This window comes from Heterodontus francisci, unplaced genomic scaffold (genome assembly GCF_036365525.1).
Source record: "Heterodontus francisci isolate sHetFra1 unplaced genomic scaffold, sHetFra1.hap1 HAP1_SCAFFOLD_1190, whole genome shotgun sequence".
In the NCBI taxonomy this organism is placed as follows: Eukaryota; Metazoa; Chordata; class Chondrichthyes; order Heterodontiformes; family Heterodontidae; genus Heterodontus; species Heterodontus francisci.
In genome coordinates, this window is record NW_027140947.1 from 23856 (window position 1) to 45560 (window position 21705).

Genomic DNA, 21705 nt, shown 5'->3' on the forward strand with positions numbered 1-21705 from the left:
TCAACCTCTCTGTCTTTCGTCATCCAGGGAGCTCTAGTTTTGGGATGTTCTTCCCCGCCGGGGGGGGGGGGGGAGGGGACACATCCCTGTCCAACTCGTTAAACCTGCTTCTACTGATCATGGTTCCGGATGCTCTCCAAGCTAGCATGATTCACAAACCCTCCAAGTGAAGAAATATCCCCCCACCATCTCAGTCCCAAACGGCCAACCCCTTATCCTGAGACTGAGACCCCCCCCCCTCCCCAGTTCTAGACTCTCCAGCCCAGGCGGTGGGGGGGGGAGGGGGGGGGGGGGAACAGCCTCTCGGCAGCTACCCTGTCAAACCCTCTCAGAATTTTACACGTTTCAATGAGATCGCCTCTCATTCTTCTAAACTCCAGAGAATACAGGCCCGTTCCGCTCCATCTCTGCTCATCCCGGGAATCAGTCTAGTTCGTTGCACACCCCCTCTCTAAGGCAAGTACGTCCTTCCTTAGGTAAGGAGACCGAAACGGCACACAGCACTGTGGAGGTGTTCTGTCCGAGGAAGATTCTTGAAACCTCGGGAGCGCACCCGAGGATATTTAACCCCGAAGTCGAACTTTCAACTTTATATCCACTCTATCCCTAAGACCGTCTATTACCCCTTCTGTTAACGTCGCCCGACTCCGGCTGCGCCCCGCCCCGCCAAGTCTGCTGCTGAAGCCCGCGTCCCTAACCCCGTCACCTCCGGACCCGACCCTTCCAACCGCACCCCCCCCCCCCTCGCCGGCCGGACTCCCATTTCCCGCCCTCCGTAAAGTTCAGCTCGTCCGAGACTCTGCTGCCCTGCGTGCGCCCAACCCCGCCCCCCCGGCACCCCAGTGCCTAACGCGCACCGAGTCCCGTTACACCCATCACCCGGACAGGCAACGCCTGGGCTTTACAACCCTCACCCTCGTTTTCCGATCCCTCCGCGCCCGTCTGTGTGAAAACTGCACTGGTACCCCTCCCCTCCCCTATACAGCGACAACAGCCTCCCCCACTCCGCGCTCCTCCGATTCCGACCCCCCACTCCGCGCCCGCCCCTCCCCCACCACCCTGATTTCCGTCGCTGGCGCCCGGGACCCTCGACCCTCTCCGGCCACCCACGCCCGCCCGCCCCCTCTTTTTGCCCCGTGCAATATTACCAATCAGCCTGCAGATCCCGGACCTGCGAAAAACGACGAGAGAAACAAAAAGTCAACGTGAATAAGAGCAAAACGGATTTAAACAAAAAGAAAAGCACACTTAATTCCTTCTCAAACTGCCCCCCCACTCCAAAACAAAGGTACCTTATTCCTTTTTGCATTATAATTGCAAAAAATTAAAACAGCTGGAATAAAATCACAGAAGATCCTCCTTCTCCCCCCCAAAAAAAACAATTTGCACTTTTACTTTTTGCAAAAAAATAAGATTAAAGGTCAGTAAAAACATGGTCAAGAATGCAACAAAGGGCACCGCCCACCTTTCCCAGGACCTCCTGGGCTGATTGGCCCAGAGCTACGTCCATCATCCGGGAGGGAGGGGGGCGGCTCCCGCCCGCCCATTGGCCGCGGCGCCCGCCCCGTCAGGCGGGGAGGCGCCAGCCCATTGGCCGCCGCGCCCGACCATCAGGCGGAGGCGCCCCGCCCACTGCCGGTGCCCACCCCCCCCCAGCCCTCTCCCCATTGGCCAGCGCGCCTGCCCGTCCGCCGGGCTGCCGGCAGCCCATTGGCCGCGGCGCCCGCGGCCCGCCCCCTCCCCGCCAATAGGCCGGCGCGCCCGCCACTCGGGCGGCGGCCGCCCTCCCATTGGCCGGCCCGCCCGCCCATCAGCGGGAGGCGCCCGCTGACTGGCCAATCGCGGCCCGCCACCCTTACCCCGGCGGCCATCTTATTCCCCATCTCTCCTCCTCCTCTCCCTCTCGGAGCGGCGGCTTTGGAGTGATGGCGGAAAAGAAAACCCAGGGATGGCGGGCCGAGCCTTGCTCCTCCTCCGCCCGCTTCAAGGCGAATAGAAGAAAAAATAATCCCCCCTCCCCCTCAAAGCCCCACACCGAGAAAGGAGAAGCCGCTCACCCCCGGCCAGACGCAGCGCCTGCGCCCTCACGCTCCCAGCCAGCCTTGCCGCCCCTCCCCCACGCCATGACGTCAGCGCGCAGCGTGCGGGGCGGGGCGACCCTCCTGGTGTTCCCCCCAGCAGCCTCCCTCAAACTTGTCGTCTCCCTTGCAACGTTATTCCAAAAATGCTCCACCCCCTACCCCAGCAGCCTCCCTCAAACTTGTCGTCTGGCTCATTTGTTGCGTTGCACCAGAGGTGTTCCTCATGTTCCCCCCCCCCCAGCAGCCTCCTTCAAACTTGTCGTCTGCTCATTTATTATGTTACACCAAAGGTTATTCCTAACGTTTCCCCCCCACCACCCACCCCAGCAGCCTCCTTCAAACTTGTCATCTGGCTCATTTATTATGTTGCACCAAAGGTTATTCCTAACGTTCCCCACACCCCCCCCCCCCCTACCCCAGCAGCCTCCTTCAAACTTGTCATCTGGCTCATTTATTATGTTACACCAAGGTTATTCCTAACGTTCCCCCCCCCTCCACCCACCCACCCACCCCAGCAGCCTCCTTCAAACTTGTCGTCTGGCTAAATATTTTACAATTTATATAAATGACTTGGATGAACGGACCGAAGGTATGGTTGCTAAATTTGCCGACGACAGAAAGGTAGGTAGGAAAGTAACTTGCGAAGAGCACATAAGGGGGCTACAAAGGGATATAGACAGGTTAAGCGAAGTGGGCAAAGACCTGGAGTATAATAGGGGAAAGTGGGAAATTGTCCACTTTGGCAGGAAGAATTAAAAAAGCAGCACGTTATCAAAATGGTGAGAGATTGCAGGGCTCTGAGACGCAGAGGGATCTGGGGGGGGGGGGGGGGGGCGGGGGGGGGGGTCCGAGTGCACGAATCGCAACAGGTTAGCGTGCGGGTAATTTTTTTTTTTAACACTTCGTTCCTTACCTGCACGAGTGAATAACGGAGGTGGGTGAACTGATGGTCGGGTGCGGGGGGGGGGGGGGGGGGGGGGGGAGAAAAAGGAAGGCGCAGGCTTGGAGGGCCGAATGGCCTGTTCCCGTGCTGTTCTTTGTCTCGGGGCGGGTTGGGTCTCATCTGCAGACCCGAGCAGGCGGTTCGTAAGAGGCGACTTGATTGAAACATGCAGGATTCTGAAGGGTGGATGTGGAAAGGATGTTTCCCTTGGTTGGAGAATCTAGAACTCGAAGGGCCGAATGGCATACTCCTGCTAATTCTCGTGTGGCCTGTCTCATCAAATAAACAAACAGCCCCAGCAACTTTGTTCAAACTTGTCGTCATTTATGTCCCTGCCTGCAACTCGATTCAAACTTGTCGTCGGTCTGCTTCATATGTTATTCCCCCCAGCAACTCCATACAAACTTAGCACCTCCTCTCGTTTACAGTTACGTATCCATTGTCTCTCGAGATAAGGAGGCCCAAAAGAAAGAAAGAAAGAATATAAACCCCCAGCACTTCATTCAACCCAGTCGTCCCTTTCATAGAAAACCCCCAGCATCTTATTAAAACTTATCGTCTCATCTATAATGCATTACCCCTCCCCACCCCCAGCACATTACTTAAACTTGCCGTCAAATCCACAACATCTCACCCAACACTTTATTCAAACTTGTCGTTCATCTGGTGCAAACCCCAGCCCTTCATACAAAAACCTGCAATGCCTCTCACCCATATCCCTGTATCAATCCCCAAACTAATCCCACTGCCCCACTCTCTCCCCATTGCCCTGCATCAATCCCCAAACTAATCCCACTGCCCCCACTCTCTCCCCATTGCCCTGCATCAATCCCCAAACTAATCCCACTGCCCCCGCTCTCTCCCCATTGCCCTGCATCAATCCCCAAACTAATCCCACTGCCCCACTCTCTCTCCATAGCCCTGCATCAATCCCCAAACTAATTCCACTGCCCCACTCTCTCCCTGTATCAATCCCCAAACTACTCCCACTGCCCCACTCTCTCTCCATAGCCCTGTATCAATCCCCAAACTAATCCCACTGCCCCCACTCTCTCCCCATTGCCCTGCATCAATCCCCAAACTAATCCCACTGCCCCCGCTCTCTCCCCATTGCCCTGCATCAATCCCCAAACTAATCCCACTGTCCCGCTCTCTCCCCATAGCCCCGCATCAATCCCCAAACTAATTCCACTGCCCCACTCTCTCCCCAAACTAATCCCACTGCCCCACTCTCTCTCCATAGCCCAGCATCAATCCCCAAACTAATTCCACTGCCCCACTCTCTCCCCGTATCAATCCCCAAACTCATCCCACTGTCCTGCTCTTTCCCCATCAATCCCCAAACTAATCCCACTGTCCCGCTCGCCCCATATCAATCCCCAAACTAATCCCACTGCCCCACTCTCTCCCCAAACTCATCCCACTCTCACCCCGTATCAATCCCTAAACTAATCCCACTGCCCCGCACTCTCCCCATATCAAACTCCAAACTAATCCCACTCTCTCTCCATAGCCCCGGATCAATCCCTAAACTAATCCCACTGCCCCACTCTCTCTCCATAGCCCCGGATCAATCCCTAAACTAATCCCACTGCCCCGCTCTCTCCCCATAGCCCTGTATCAATCCCCAAACTAATCCCACTGTCCCGCGCTCTCCCCATATCAATCCCCACTCTCTCCCCAAACATCCCACTCTCTCTCCATAGCCCCAAACTAATCCCACTGTCCTGCTTTTTCCCCATATCAATACCCACTCTCTCCCCAAACTCATCCCACTCTCTTCCCGCATCAAGCCCTAAACTAATCCCACTGCCCCGCGCTCTCCCCATATCAAACTCCAAACTAATCCCACTCTCTCTCCATAGCCCCGCCTCAATCCCCAAACTAATCCCACTGTCCCACTCTCTTCCCACAACCCCGCATCAATCCCCAAACTAATCCCACTGCCCCACTCTCTCTCCATAGCCCTGTATCAATCCCCAAACTAATCCCACTGTCCCGCTCTCTCCCCATAGTCCTGTATCAATCCCCAAACTAATCCCACTGCCCCGCTCTCTCCCCATAGTCCTGTATCAATCCCCAAACTAATCCCACTGCCCCACTCTCTCCCCATGGCCCTGTATCAATCCCCAAACTAATCCCACTGCCCCGCATCAATCCCCAAACTAATCCCACTGTCCCGCTCTCTCCCCCATGGCCCCGTATCAATCCCCAAACTAATCCCACTGCCCCGCTCTCACCCCCATGGCCCCGTATCAATCGCAAAACTAATCCCACTGTCCCGCTCTCTCCCCCATGGCCCCGTATCAATCCCCAAACTAATCCCACTGCCCCGCTCTCTCCCCCATGGCCCCGTATCAATCCCAAAACTAATCCCACTGCCCCGCTCTCTCCCCATGGCCCCGTATCAATCCCCAAACTAATCCCACTGTCCAGCTCTCTCCCTCATGGCCCCGTATCAATCCCCAAACTAATCCCACTGTCCCGCTCTCTTCCCACAACCCCGCATCAATCCCCAAACTAATCCCACTGCCCCACTCTCTCTCCATAGCCCTGTATCAATCCCCAAACTAATCCCACTGCCGCACTCTCTTCCCACAACCCCGCATCAATCCCCAAACTAATCCCACTGCCCCACTGTCTCTCCATAGCCCTGTATCAATCCCCAAACTAATCCCACTGCCCCACTCTCTTCCCACAACCCCGCATCAATCCCCAAACTAATCCCACTGCCCCACTCTCTCTCCATAGTCCTGTATCAATCCCCAAACTAATCCCACTGCCCCGCTCTCTCCCCATAGTCCTGTATCAATCCCCAAACTAATCCCACTGCCGCACTCTCTTCCCACAACCCCGCATCAATCCCCAAACTAATCCCACTGCCCCACTGTCTCTCCATAGCCCTGTATCAATCCCCAAACTAATCCCACTGCCCCACTCTCTTCCCACAACCCCGCATCAATCCCCAAACTAATCCCACTGCCCCACTCTCTCTCCATAGTCCTGTATCAATCCCCAAACTAATCCCACTGCCCCCGCTCTCTCCCCCATGGCCCTGTATCAATCCCCAAACTAATCCCACTGTCATGATCTCTCCCCATAGCCCAGTATCAATCCCCAAACTAATCCCACTGTCCCGCTCTCTCCTTATAGCCCTGTATCAATCCCCAAACTAATCCCACTGCCCCGCTCTCTCCCCATAGCCCTGTGTCAATCCCCAAACTAATCCCACTGTCCCGCTCACTCCCCATAGCCCCGTGTCAATCCCCAAACTAATCCCACTGCCCCGCTCTCTCCCCATAGTCCTGTATCAATCCCCAAACTAATCCCACTGCCCCGCTCTCTCCCCATAGTCCTGTATCAATCCCCAAACTAATCCCACTGTCATGATCTCTCCCCATAGCCCTGTATCAATCCCCAAACTAATCCCACTGCCCCGCTCTCTCCCCCATGGCCCTGTATCAATCCCCAAACTAATCCCACTGTCATGATCTCTCCCCATAGCCCTGTATCAATCCCCAAACTAATCCCACTGCCCCGCGCTCTCTCCCCATAGCCCCGTATCAATCCCCAAACTAATCCCACTGCCCCGCTCTCTCCCCATAGTCCTGTATCAATCCCCAAACTAATCCCACTGCCCCGCTCTCTCCCCATAGTCCTGTATCAATCCCCAAACTAATCCCACTGCCCCACTCTCTCCCCCATGGCCCTGTATCAATCCCCAAACTAATCCCACTGTCATGATCTCTCCCCATAGCCCTGTATCAATCCCCAAACTAATCCCACTGCCCCGCGCTCACTCCCCATAGCCCAGTATCAATCCCCAAACTAATCCCACTGTCCCGCTCTCTCCCTATAGCCCTGTATCAATCCCCAAACTAATCCCACTGCCCCGCTCTCTCCCCATAGCCCTGTGTCAATCCCCAAACTAATCCCACTGTCCCGCTCACTCCCCATAGCCCCGTGTCAATCCCCAAACTAATCCCACTGCCCCGCTCTCTCCCCATATCCCCGTGTCAATCCCCAAACTAATCCCACTGCCCCACTCTCTTCCCACAACCCCGCATCAATCCCCAAACTAATCCCACTGCCCCACTCTCTCTCCATAGCCCTGTATCAATCCCCAAACTAATCCCACTGTCCTGCTCTCTCCCCCATGGCCCCGTATCAATCCCAAAACTAATCCCACTGTCCCGCTCTCTCCCCATGGCCCCGTATCAATCCCCAAACTAATCCCACTGTCCAGCTCTCTCCCCATCAATCCCCAAACTAATCCCACTGTCCCACTCTCTCCCCATCAATCCCCAAACTAATCCCACTGTCCAGCTCTCTCCTCATCAATCCCCAAACTAATCCCACTGTCCCGCTCTCTCCCCATCAATCCCCAAACTAATCCCACTGCCCCACTCTCTCCCCCATGGCCCCGTATCAATCCCCAAACTAATCCCACTGCCCCACTCTCTCCCCATAGCCCTGTATCAATCCCAAAACTAATCCCACTGCCCCGCTCTCTCCCCATAGCCCTGTATTAATCCCCAAACTAATCCCAACTGCCCCGCATCAATCCCCAAACTAATCCCACTGTCCCGCTCTCTCCCCCATGGCCCCGTATCAATCCCCAAACTAATCCCACTGTCCCGCTCTCTCCCCCATGGCCCCGTATCAATCCCCAAACTAATCCCACTGTCCCGCTCTCTCCCCCATAGCCCTGTATCAATCCCCAAACTAATCCCACTGTCCAGCTCTCTCCCTCATGGCCCCGTATCAATCCCCAAACTAATCCCAGTCCCGCTCTCTCCCCATCAATCCCCAAACTAATCCCACTGCCCCACTCTCTCCCCATAGACCTGTATCAATCCCCAAACTAATCCCACTGCCCCACTCTCTCCCCCATGGCCCTGTATCAATCCCCAAACTAATCCCACTGTCCTGCTCTCTCCCTCATGGCCCCGTATCAATCCCCAAACTAATCGCAGTCCCGCTCTCTCCCCATCAATCCCCAAACTAATCCCACTGCCCCACTCTCTCCCCATCGCCGTATCAATCCCCAATCTAATCCCACTGTCCCGCTCTCTCCCCCATGGCCCCGTATCAATCCCCAAACTAATCCCACTGCCCCGCTCTCTCCCCATAGCCCCGCATCAATCCCCAAACTAATCCCACTGTCCCGCTCTCTCCCCCATGGCCCCGTATCAAGCCCCAAACTAATCCCACTGCCCCGCTCTCTCCCCCATGGCCCCGTATCAATCCCCAAACTAATCCCACTGCCCCGCACTCTCCCCCATAGCCCTGTATCAATCCCCAAACTAATCCCACTGTCCCGCTCTCTCCCCCATAGCCCCGCATCAATCCCCAAACTAATCCCACTGTCCCGCTCTCTCCCCCATGGCCCCGTATCAATCCCCAAACTAATCCCACTGCCCCACTCTCTTCCCACAACCCCGCATCAATCCCCAAACTAATCCCACTGCCCCACTCTCTCTCCATAGTCCTGTATCAATCCCCAAACTAATCCCACTGCCCCGCTCTCTCCCCATAGTCCTGTATCAATCCCCAAACTAATCCCACTGCCCCCGCTCTCTCCCCCATGGCCCTGTATCAATCCCCAAACTAATCCCACTGTCATGATCTCTCCCCATAGCCCAGTATCAATCCCCAAACTAATCCCACTGTCCCGCTCTCTCCCCATAGCCCCGTGTCAGTCCCCAAACTAATCCCACTGTCATGATCTCTCCCCATAGCCCAGTATCAATCCCCAAACTAATCCCACTGCCCCACTCTCTTCCCACAACCCCGCATCAATCCCCAAACTAATCCCACTGCCCCACTCTCTCTCCATAGTCCTGTATCAATCCCCAAACTAATCCCACTGCCCCGCTCTCTCCCCATAGTCCTGTATCAATCCCCAAACTAATCCCACTGCCCCGCTCTCTCCCCATAGTCCTGTATCAATCCCCAAACTAATCCCACTGCCCCACTCTCTCCCCCATGGCCCTGTATCAATCCCCAAACTAATCCCACTGTCATGATCTCTCCCCATAGCCCTGTATCAATCCCCAAACTAATCCCACTGCCCCGCGCTCACTCCCCATAGCCCAGTATCAATCCCCAAACTAATCCCACTGTCCCGCTCTCTCCCTATAGCCCTGTATCAATCCCCAAACTAATCCCACTGCCCCGCTCTCTCCCCATAGCCCTGTGTCAATCCCCAAACTAATCCCACTGTCCCGCTCACTCCCCATAGCCCCGTGTCAATCCCCAAACTAATCCCACTGCCCCGCTCTCTCCCCATATCCCCGTGTCAATCCCCAAACTAATCCCACTGCCCCACTCTCTTCCCACAACCCCGCATCAATCCCCAAACTAATCCCACTGCCCCACTCTCTCTCCATAGCCCTGTATCAATCCCCAAACTAATCCCACTGTCCTGCTCTCTCCCCCATGGCCCCGTATCAATCCCAAAACTAATCCCACTGTCCCGCTCTCTCCCCATGGCCCCGTATCAATCCCCAAACTAATCCCACTGTCCAGCTCTCTCCCCATCAATCCCCAAACTAATCCCACTGTCCCACTCTCTCCCCATCAATCCCCAAACTAATCCCACTGTCCAGCTCTCTCCTCATCAATCCCCAAACTAATCCCACTGTCCCGCTCTCTCCCCATCAATCCCCAAACTAATCCCACTGCCCCACTCTCTCCCCCATGGCCCCGTATCAATCCCCAAACTAATCCCACTGCCCCACTCTCTCCCCATAGCCCTGTATCAATCCCAAAACTAATCCCACTGCCCCGCTCTCTCCCCATAGCCCTGTATTAATCCCCAAACTAATCCCAACTGCCCCGCATCAATCCCCAAACTAATCCCACTGTCCCGCTCTCTCCCCCATGGCCCCGTATCAATCCCCAAACTAATCCCACTGTCCCGCTCTCTCCCCCATGGCCCCGTATCAATCCCCAAACTAATCCCACTGTCCCGCTCTCTCCCCCATAGCCCTGTATCAATCCCCAAACTAATCCCACTGTCCAGCTCTCTCCCTCATGGCCCCGTATCAATCCCCAAACTAATCCCAGTCCCGCTCTCTCCCCATCAATCCCCAAACTAATCCCACTGCCCCACTCTCTCCCCATAGACCTGTATCAATCCCCAAACTAATCCCACTGCCCCACTCTCTCCCCCATGGCCCTGTATCAATCCCCAAACTAATCCCACTGTCCTGCTCTCTCCCTCATGGCCCCGTATCAATCCCCAAACTAATCGCAGTCCCGCTCTCTCCCCATCAATCCCCAAACTAATCCCACTGCCCCACTCTCTCCCCATCGCCGTATCAATCCCCAATCTAATCCCACTGTCCCGCTCTCTCCCCCATGGCCCCGTATCAATCCCCAAACTAATCCCACTGCCCCGCTCTCTCCCCATAGCCCCGCATCAATCCCCAAACTAATCCCACTGTCCCGCTCTCTCCCCCATGGCCCCGTATCAAGCCCCAAACTAATCCCACTGCCCCGCTCTCTCCCCCATGGCCCCGTATCAATCCCCAAACTAATCCCACTGCCCCGCACTCTCCCCCATAGCCCTGTATCAATCCCCAAACTAATCCCACTGTCCCGCTCTCTCCCCCATAGCCCCGCATCAATCCCCAAACTAATCCCACTGTCCCGCTCTCTCCCCCATGGCCCCGTATCAATCCCCAAACTAATCCCACTGCCCCACTCTCTTCCCACAACCCCGCATCAATCCCCAAACTAATCCCACTGCCCCACTCTCTCTCCATAGTCCTGTATCAATCCCCAAACTAATCCCACTGCCCCGCTCTCTCCCCATAGTCCTGTATCAATCCCCAAACTAATCCCACTGCCCCCGCTCTCTCCCCCATGGCCCTGTATCAATCCCCAAACTAATCCCACTGTCATGATCTCTCCCCATAGCCCAGTATCAATCCCCAAACTAATCCCACTGTCCCGCTCTCTCCCCATAGCCCCGTGTCAGTCCCCAAACTAATCCCACTGTCATGATCTCTCCCCATAGCCCAGTATCAATCCCCAAACTAATCCCACTGCCCCACTCTCTTCCCACAACCCCGCATCAATCCCCAAACTAATCCCACTGCCCCACTCTCTCTCCATAGTCCTGTATCAATCCCCAAACTAATCCCACTGCCCCGCTCTCTCCCCATAGTCCTGTATCAATCCCCAAACTAATCCCACTGCCCCCGCTCTCTCCCCCATGGCCCTGTATCAATCCCCAAACTAATCCCACTGTCATGATCTCTCCCCATAGCCCAGTATCAATCCCCAAACTAATCCCACTGCCCCGCTCTCTCCCCATAGTCCTGTATCAATCCCCAAACTAATCCCACTGCCCCGCTCTCTCCCCCATGGCCCTGTATCAATCCCCAAACTAATCCCACTGTCATGATCTCTCCCCATAGCCCTGTATCAATCCCCAAACTAATCCCACTGCCGCGCGCTCTCTCCCCATAGCCCCGTATCAATCCCCAAACTAATCCCACTGCCCCGCTCTCTCCCCATAGTCCTGTATCAATCCCCAAACTAATCCCACTGCCCCGCTCTCTCCCCCATGGCCCTGTATCAATCCCCAAACTAATCCCACTGTCATGATCTCTCCCCATAGCCCTGTATCAATCCCCAAACTAATCCCACTACCCTGCGCTCTCTCCCCATAGCCCAGTATCAATCCCCAAACTAATCCCACTGTCCCGCTCTCTCCCTATAGCCCTGTATCAATCCCCAAACTAATCCCACTGCCCCGCTCTCTCCCCATAGCCCTGTGTCAATCCCCAAACTAATCCCACTGTCCCGCTCACTCCCCATAGCCCCGTGTCAATCCCCAAACTAATCCCACTGCCCCGCTCTCTCCCCATAGCCCCGTGTCAATCCCCAAACTAATCCCACTGCCCCACTCTCTTCCCACAACCCCGCATCAATCCCCAAACTAATCCCACTGCCCCACTCTCTTCCCACAGCCCCGCATCAATCCCCAAACTAATCCCACTGCCCCACTCTCTCTCCATAGCCCTGTATCAATCCCCAAACTAATCCCACTGTCCAGCTCTCTCCCCATCAATCCCCAAACTAATCCCACTGCCCCCGCTCTCTCCCCCATGGCCCCGCATCAATCCCCAAACTAGTCCCACTGCCCCACTCTCTTCCCACAGCCCCGCATCAATCCCCAAACTAATCCCACTGCCCCACTCTCTTCCCACAGCCCCGCATCAATCCCCAAACTAATCCCACTGCCCCACTCTCTCCCCCATGGCCCCGTATCAATCCCCAAACTAATCCCACTGCCCCACTCTCTCCCCATAGCCCTGTATCAATCCCCAAACTAATCCCACTGCCCCGCTCTCTCCCCATAGCCCTGTATTAATCCCCAAACTAATCCCAACTGCCCCGCATCAATCCCCAAACTAATCCCACTGTCCCGCTCTCTCCCCCATGGCCCCGTATCAATCCCCAAACTAATCCCACTGTCCCGCTCTCTCCCCCATGGCCCCGTATCAATCCCCAAACTAATCCCACTGTCCCGCTCTCTCCCCCATAGCCCTGTATCAATCCCCAAACTAATCCCACTGTCCAGCTCTCTCCCTCATGGCCCCGTATCAATCCCCAAACTAATCCCAGTCCCGCTCTCTCCCCATCAATCCCCAAACTAATCCCACTGCCCCACTCTCTCCCCATAGACCTGTATCAATCCCCAAACTAATCCCACTGCCCCACTCTCTCCCTCATGGCCCCGTATCAATCCCCAAACTAATCGCAGTCCCGCTCTCTCCCCATCAATCCCCAAACTAATCCCACTGCCCCACTCTCTCCCCATCGCCGTATCAATCCCCAATCTAATCCCACTGTCCCGCTCTCTCCCCCATGGCCCCGTATCAATCCCCAAACTAATCCCACTGCCCCGCTCTCTCCCCATAGCCCCGCATCAATCCCCAAACTAATCCCACTGTCCCGCTCTCTCCCCCATGGCCCCGTATCAATCCCCAAACTAATCCCACTGCCCCGCTCTCTCCCCCATAGCCCTGTATCAATCCCCAAACTAATCCCACTGTCCCGCTCTCTCCCCCATAGCCCCGCATCAATCCCCAAACTAATCCCACTGTCCCGCTCTCTCCCCCATGGCCCCGTATCAATCCCCAAACTAATCCCACTGCCCCACTCTCTTCCCACAACCCCGCATCAATCCCCAAACTAATCCCACTGCCCCACTCTCTCTCCATAGTCCTGTATCAATCCCCAAACTAATCCCACTGCCCCGCTCTCTCCCCATAGTCCTGTATCAATCCCCAAACTAATCCCACTGCCCCCGCTCTCTCCCCCATGGCCCTGTATCAATCCCCAAACTAATCCCACTGTCATGATCTCTCCCCATAGCCCAGTATCAATCCCCAAACTAATCCCACTGTCCCGCTCTCTCCCTATAGCCCTGTATCAATCCCCAAACTAATCCCACTGCCCCGCTCTCTCCCCATAGCCCTGTGTCAATCCCCAAACTAATCCCACTGTCCCGCTCACTCCCCATAGCCCCGTGTCAATCCCCAAACTAATCCCACTGCCCCACTCTCTCCCCATAGTCCTGTATCAATCCCCAAACTAATCCCACTGCCCCGCTCTCTCCCCATAGTCCTGTATCAATCCCCAAACTAATCCCACTGCCCCGCTCTCTCCCCCATGGCCCTGTATCAATCCCCAAACTAATCCCACTGTCATGATCTCTCCCCATAGCCCTGTATCAATCCCCAAACTAATCCCACTGCCCCGCGCTCTCTCCCCATAGCCCCGTATCAATCCCCAAACTAATCCCACTGCCCCGCTCTCTCCCCATAGTCCTGTATCAATCCCCAAACTAATCCCACTGCCCCGCTCTCTCCCCCATGGCCCTGTATCAATCCCCAAACTAATCCCACTGTCATGATCTCTCCCCATAGCCCTGTATCAATCCCCAAACTAATCCCACTGCCCCGCGCTCTCTCCCCATAGCCCAGTATCAATCCCCAAACTAATCCCACTGTCCCGCTCTCTCCCTATAGCCCTGTATCAATCCCCAAACTAATCCCACTGCCCCGCTCTCTCCCCATAGCCCTGTGTCAATCCCCAAACTAATCCCACTGTCCCGCTCACTCCCCATAGCCCCGTGTCAATCCCCAAACTAATCCCACTGCCCCGCTCTCTCCCCATAGCCCCGTGTCAATCCCCAAACTAATCCCACTGCCCCACTCTCTTCCCACAACCCCGCATCAATCCCCAAACTAATCCCACTGCCCCACTCTCTCTCCATAGCCCTGTATCAATCCCCAAACTAATCCCACTGTCCCGCTCTCTCCCCCATGGCCCCGTATCAATCCCAAAACTAATCCCACTGCCCCGCTCTCTCCCCATGGCCCCGTATCAATCCCCAAACTAATCCCACTGTCCAGCTCTCTCCCCATCAATCCCCAAACTAATCCCACTGTCCCGCTCTCTCCCCATCAATCCCCAAACTAATCCCACTGTCCAGCTCTCTCCTCATCAATCCCCAAACTAATCCCACTGTCCCGCTCTCTCCCCATCAATCCCCAAACTAATCCCACTGCCCCCGCTCTCTCCCCCATGGCCCCGCATCAATCCCCAAACTAGTCCCACTGCCCCACTCTCTTCCCACAGCCCCGCATCAATCCCCAAACTAATCCCACTGCCCCACTCTCTTCCCACAGCCCCGCATCAATCCCCAAACTAATCCCACTGCCCCACTCTCTCCCCCATGGCCCCGTATCAATCCCCAAACTAATCCCACTGCCCCACTCTCTCCCCATAGCCCTGTATCAATCCCCAAACTAATCCCACTGCCCCGCTCTCTCCCCATAGCCCTGTATTAATCCCCAAACTAATCCCAACTGCCCCGCATCAATCCCCAAACTAATCCCACTGTCCCGCTCTCTCCCCCATGGCCCCGTATCAATCCCCAAACTAATCCCACTGTCCCGCTCTCTCCCCCATGGCCCCGTATCAATCCCCAAACTAATCCCACTGTCCCGCTCTCTCCCCCATAGCCCTGTATCAATCCCCAAACTAATCCCACTGTCCAGCTCTCTCCCTCATGGCCCCGTATCAATCCCCAAACTAATCCCAGTCCCGCTCTCTCCCCATCAATCCCCAAACTAATCCCACTGCCCCACTCTCTCCCCATAGACCTGTATCAATCCCCAAACTAATCCCACTGCCCCACTCTCTCCCCCATGGCCCTGTATCAATCCCCAAACTAATCCCACTGTCCTGCTCTCTCCCTCATGGCCCCGTATCAATCCCCAAACTAATCGCAGTCCCGCTCTCTCCCCATAGCCCTGTATCAATCCCCAAACTAATCCCACTGCCCCACTCTCTCCCCATCGCCGTATCAATCTCCAAACTAATCCCACTGTCCAGCTCTCTCCCTCATGGCCCCGTATCAATCCCCAAACTAATCGCAGTCCCGCTCTCTCCCCATCAATCCCCAAACTAATCCCACTGCCCCACTCTCTCCCCATCGCCGTATCAATCCCCAATCTAATCCCACTGTCCCGCTCTCTCCCCCATGGCCCCGTATCAATCCCCAAACTAATCCCACTGCCCCGCTCTCTCCCCATAGCCCCGCATCAATCCCCAAACTAATCCCACTGTCCCGCTCTCTCCCCCATGGCCCCGTATCAATCCCCAAACTAATCCCACTGCCCCGCTCTCTCCCCCATAGCCCTGTATCAATCCCCAAACTAATCCCACTGTCCCGCTCTCTCCCCCATAGCCCCGCATCAATCCCCAAACTAATCCCACTGTCCCGCTCTCTCCCCCATGGCCCCGTATCAATCCCCAAACTAATCCCACTGCCCCGCTCTCTCCCCCATAGCCCTGTATCAATCCCCAAACTAATCCCACTGTCCCGCTCTCTCCCCCATAGCCCTGTATCAATCCCCAAACTAATCCCACTGCCCCGCTCTCTCCCCCATAGCCCTGTATCAATCCCCAAACTAATCCCACTGCCCCGCTCTCTCCCCATCAATCCCCAAACTAATCCCACTGCCCCATTCTCTCCCCATAGCCCTGTATCAATCCCCAAACTAATCCCACTGCCCTGCTCTCTCCCCCATGGCCCCGTATCAATTCCCAAACTAATCCCACTGCCCCGCTCTCTCCCCCATGGCCCCGTATCAATCCCCAAACTAATCCCACTGTCCCGCTCTCTCCCCATCAATCCCCAAACTAATCCTACTGTCCCGCTCTCTCCCCATCGCCGTATCAATCCCCAAACTAATCCCACTGTCCTGCTCTCTCCCCCATGGCCCCGTATCAATCCCCAAACTAATCCCACTGCCCCGCTCTCTCCCCCATGGCCCCGTATCAATCCCCAAACTAATCCCACTGCCCCACTCTCTCCCCATCGCCGTATCAATCCCCAAACTAATCCCACTGCCCCGCTCTCTCCCCCATGGCCCCGTATCAATCCCCAAACTAATCCCACTGTCCCGCTCTCTCCCCATCAATCCCCAAACTAATCCCACTGTCCAGCTCTCTCCTCATCAATCCCCAAACTAATCCCACTGTCCCGCTCTCTCCCCATCAATCCCCAAACTAATCCCACTGCCCCCGCTCTCTCCCCCATGGCCCCGCATCAATCCCCAAACTAGTCCCACTGCCCCACTCTCTTCCCACAGCCCCGCATCAATCCCCAAACTGATCCCACTGCCCCACTCTCTTCCCACAGCCCCGCATCAATCCCCAAACTAATCCCACTGCCCCACTCTCTCCCCCATGGCCCCGTATCAATCCCCAAACTAATCCCACTGCCCCACTCTCTCCCCATAGCCCTGTATCAATCCCCAAACTAATCCCACTGCCCCGCTCTCTCCCCATAGCCCTGTATTAATCCCCAAACTAATCCCAACTGCCCCGCATCAATCCCCAAACTAATCCCACTGTCCCGCTCTCTCCCCCATGGCCCCGTATCAATCCCCAAACTAATCCCACTGTCCCGCTCTCTCCCCCATGGCCCCGTATCAATCCCCAAACTAATCCCACTGTCCCGCTCTCTCCCCCATAGCCCTGTATCAATCCCCAAACTAATCCCACTGTCCAGCTCTCTCCCTCATGGCCCCGTATCAATCCCCAAACTAATCCCAGTCCCGCTCTCTCCCCATCAATCCCCAAACTAATCCCACTGCCCCACTCTCTCCCCATAGACCTGTATCAATCCCCAAACTAATCCCACTGCCCCACTCTCTCCCCCATGGCCCTGTATCAATCCCCAAACTAATCCCACTGTCCTGCTCTCTCCCTCATGGCCCCGTATCAATCCCCAAACTAATCGCAGTCCCGCTCTCTCCCCATAGCCCTGTATCAATCCCCAAACTAATCCCACTGCCCCACTCTCTCCCCATCGCCGTATCAATCTCCAAACTAATCCCACTGTCCAGCTCTCTCCCTCATGGCCCCGTATCAATCCCCAAACTAATCGCAGTCCCGCTCTCTCCCCATCAATCCCCAAACTAATCCCACTGCCCCACTCTCTCCCCATCGCCGTATCAATCCCCAATCTAATCCCACTGTCCCGCTCTCTCCCCCATGGCCCCGTATCAATCCCCAAACTAATCCCACTGCCCCGCTCTCTCCCCATAGCCCCGCATCAATCCCCAAACTAATCCCACTGTCCCGCTCTCTCCCCCATGGCCCCGTATCAATCCCCAAACTAATCCCACTGCCCCGCTCTCTCCCCCATAGCCCTGTATCAATCCCCAAACTAATCCCACTGTCCCGCTCTCTCCCCCATAGCCCCGCATCAATCCCCAAACTAATCCCACTGTCCCGCTCTCTCCCCCATGGCCCCGTATCAATCCCCAAACTAATCCCACTGCCCCGCTCTCTCCCCCATAGCCCTGTATCAATCCCCAAACTAATCCCACTGTCCCGCTCTCTCCCCCATAGCCCTGTATCAATCCCCAAACTAATCCCACTGCCCCGCTCTCTCCCCCATAGCCCTGTATCAATCCCCAAACTAATCCCACTGCCCCGCTCTCTCCCCATCAATCCCCAAACTAATCCCACTGCCCCATTCTCTCCCCATAGCCCTGTATCAATCCCCAAACTAATCCCACTGCCCTGCTCTCTCCCCCATGGCCCCGTATCAATTCCCAAACTAATCCCACTGCCCCGCTCTCTCCCCCATGGCCCCGTATCAATCCCCAAACTAATCCCACTGTCCCGCTCTCTCCCCATCAATCCCCAAACTAATCCTACTGTCCCGCTCTCTCCCCATCGCCGTATCAATCCCCAAACTAATCCCACTGTCCTGCTCTCTCCCCCATGGCCCCGTATCAATCCCCAAACTAATCCCACTGCCCCGCTCTCTCCCCCATGGCCCCGTATCAATCCCCAAACTAATCCCACTGCCCCACTCTCTCCCCATCGCCGTATCAATCCCCAAACTAATCCCACTGCCCCGCTCTCTCCCCCATGGCCCCGTATCAATCCCCAAACTAATCCCACTGCCCCGCTCTCTCCCCCATGGCCCCGTATCAATCCCCAAATTAATCCCCCTGTCCTGCTCTCTTCCCCATGGCCCTGTATCAATCCCCAAACTAATCCCACTGCCCCACTCTCTCCCCATAGCCCTGTATCAATCCCCAAACTAATCCCACTGCCCCACTCTCTCCCCATAGCCCTGTATCAATCCCCAAACTAATCCCACTGCCCCGCTCTCTCCCCATCGCCCCGCATCAATCCCCAAACTAATCCCACTGTCCAGCTCTCTCCCTCATGGCCCCGTATCAATCCCCAAACTAATCCCAGTCCCGCTCTCTCCCCATCAATCCCCAAACTAATCCCACTGTCCCGCTGTCTCCCCATGGCCCCGCATCAATCCCCAAACTAATCCCACTGCCCCGCTCTCTCCCCATAGCCCCGCATCAATCCCCAAACTAATCCCACTGCCCCACTCTCTCCCCATAGCCCTGTATCAATCCCCAAACTAATCCCACTGCCCCACTCTCTCCCCATAGCCCTGTCAATCCCCAAACTAATCCCACTGTCCTGCTCTCTCCCCATAGCCCCGTGTCATCCCCAAACTAATCCCACTGCCCCGCTCTCTCCCCATAGCCCCGTATCAATCCCCAAACTAATCCCACTGCCCCGCTCTCTCCCCATAGCCCCGTATCAATCCCCAAACTAATCCCACTGCCCCGCTCTCTCCCCATAGCCCCGTATCAATCCCCAAACTAATCCCACTGCCCCGCTCTCTCCCCATAGCCCTGTATCAATCCCCAAACTAATCCCACTGCCCCACTCTCTCCCTTTAACCCTGCACCTTCCTCTGGTTCGAATATTCACTTACTCTTCATCCAATAAAACAGCCACACCGACTTGTCCTGCAAACGAGGTGAAATGCCGTCATGTAGCCACGGAAAACGTCACTGCCCGGCGCCAGGCGGATGTTGTTTGCCCCAGCTATGAAGAAGGGCGATCTTCCGGCGTTGAAACGTGCATCCGGGGAGTCAGACATTGGAAAGAGCGACGGAGAGGAGCTCAGGGCAAGCAACCCTGTTCAACCATGTGCAGAATTGCTCCAGGCAGTCAGACAAGGTGCTGAGCCACACACGACTCTCATTTTAAAAGAAAACCCTCGCCCGGCACCGACTCCCTCCCCCCCCCACCTCCCCCCATCCATCTCTGCAACCTCCTCCAGCCTCACAAACCTTCCGAGATCCACTCTCCCTCACCCCCCCCGGCCCCTCCAACGCCGGGCGCACGTACCGACGGATCTGTGTTGTTTTCCTTCCCCGAGGAGACAGGTCGCCTTCCGTTGCAGACTCAGGAGGCCGCGCCGCACCGCCCTTCCCTCTCCTCGCGAACGGGACCGCCGAAGGCTGGGAATCCCGCGGCGAGTGACTCGCCCCCCCCCCCCCCCCGAAGCCCGTCCACCGTCTACGAGGCACGAGTCAGGAGTGCGATGGAACACTCCCCACTTGGCCCGGGACGGGTGCAGCTCCCACCACACTCAGGAAGCTCGACACCATCCCTGTGACAAGGCAGCCCCGCTCGACCGGCACCCCGTCCGCTAACATTCACTCCCTCCGCCGCCGCCCGAACCCGCGACCTCTACCACCTAGACGGACGAGGGCGGCAGACGCAAAAGCGGGGACGCCTCCGCCCGCAGGCTCCCCCTCCCGTGTCGCACACCGCCCCGACCCCGACCCGGAACTGCAAATCGGCCGTTCCCTTCGCTGGTCAAAGCCCCGGAACCCCCTCCGCCCGACAGCACCCCGGGGGAGTGGGGGGGGGGGAAGCTCACCCACCACCGCCAGCACGGCGAGAAAGAGAGGCCGGACGAGCGTGATGTATTATAAAGTCGTTTTGATACATACACAATAGGGACACAATGGGTCTGTAGAAAAAAAAAAACAGTTCCTTTGTACTATCCAATAGCAATACTTCAGAAGTGTTAAAATCTTTACACATGCAGAGAGGTGCGAGAGAGAGAGAGAGAGAGAAAGAGAGGGAGATCGATAACTGTACAATGCTGTGAAATTCAGAAACAGGAGGATTACCGACAGCCGTCCGACTGATTGAGTGGGGAGGGGAGAATTCGAGAATATTTTTTGATTATTTATTAAAAGGAAACCCCTCTCTGCTCCTCCCGCCTGATGAAGACTCAAGTGTAAAGGTGTGGTGGTGGGGTGGGGGGGCAGAACTCCAGGACACGCACACGGACAGCGGCCAAGCACCTCGTCGGAAACGGACGGGGGCGGAGGGGGGGGGGCGGAGAAAGACGAGAATTTTTTTTCTTTATTTAAAAAAAACAAAAAACGCGGGGAGTCGTTGCGATCCGGAACGCGCTGGCTGGAAAGGGCGGTGGAAGCAGATTCAACAGTAACTTTCAAAAAGGGGGAATTGGATAAATACTGGAAGGGGGGAAAATCTGCAGGGACGTGGATGGGGGGGGGGGGGAGGGGGGGGGATGGGGGTAAAAGAGCAGGGGAAAGGGAGTGGGGACTAATCGGATAGAGCTTTCTGCGCTCAAATCAAGTTTTACCAAAGAACACGCGTTCGGCGTTAAACCCAATCATTCGGGTCCGATCGAAGGGGTTGTGCGGGGATGGACAGTGGGGGGGAGAGAGAGAGAGAGAGAGATGCACCACCTGAACAGCTCCTTCTGAGCGAGGCTGGGTAACGGGTTTTGTGCGGGCTTGGGAGGTGAGGCACGGAAGGGCACCTGCGAAGGAAGGGGGATGAGAGAGATCGGGTGGGCCCGCGTAACTGGGAGGACAAAAATCGAGGCAGCGAGAACAGGACTGGGGGAGAGGGAGAGGGAGAGAGAGAGAGAGAGAGAGAGAGAGATAAACAGTTATAATATATAATGTTGCTCAGTTACAATCCAGCAACCCAAGAGGCAGGTGAATACACATCTCGGCTAATCGTAAACTCACATGCAGGCACACGGGATTTTAAAAAAATGATCGTTCCAGGCCCGTTTTTGCATCACCTCTCCCTCCGCTCACCCACAAAATAACACTTGGCGAAATTCCACCCAGCTGCCCACCTCAAGACAAGGAAACGTTTGGAGGAGAGAGGGAGAGGGCGGGAGAGGGAAGGCAATGTAATTTTATAGTCCACATCTCTACGGGACGGCCTCGCGTGCCTGTATGAAAGGTGATTTCC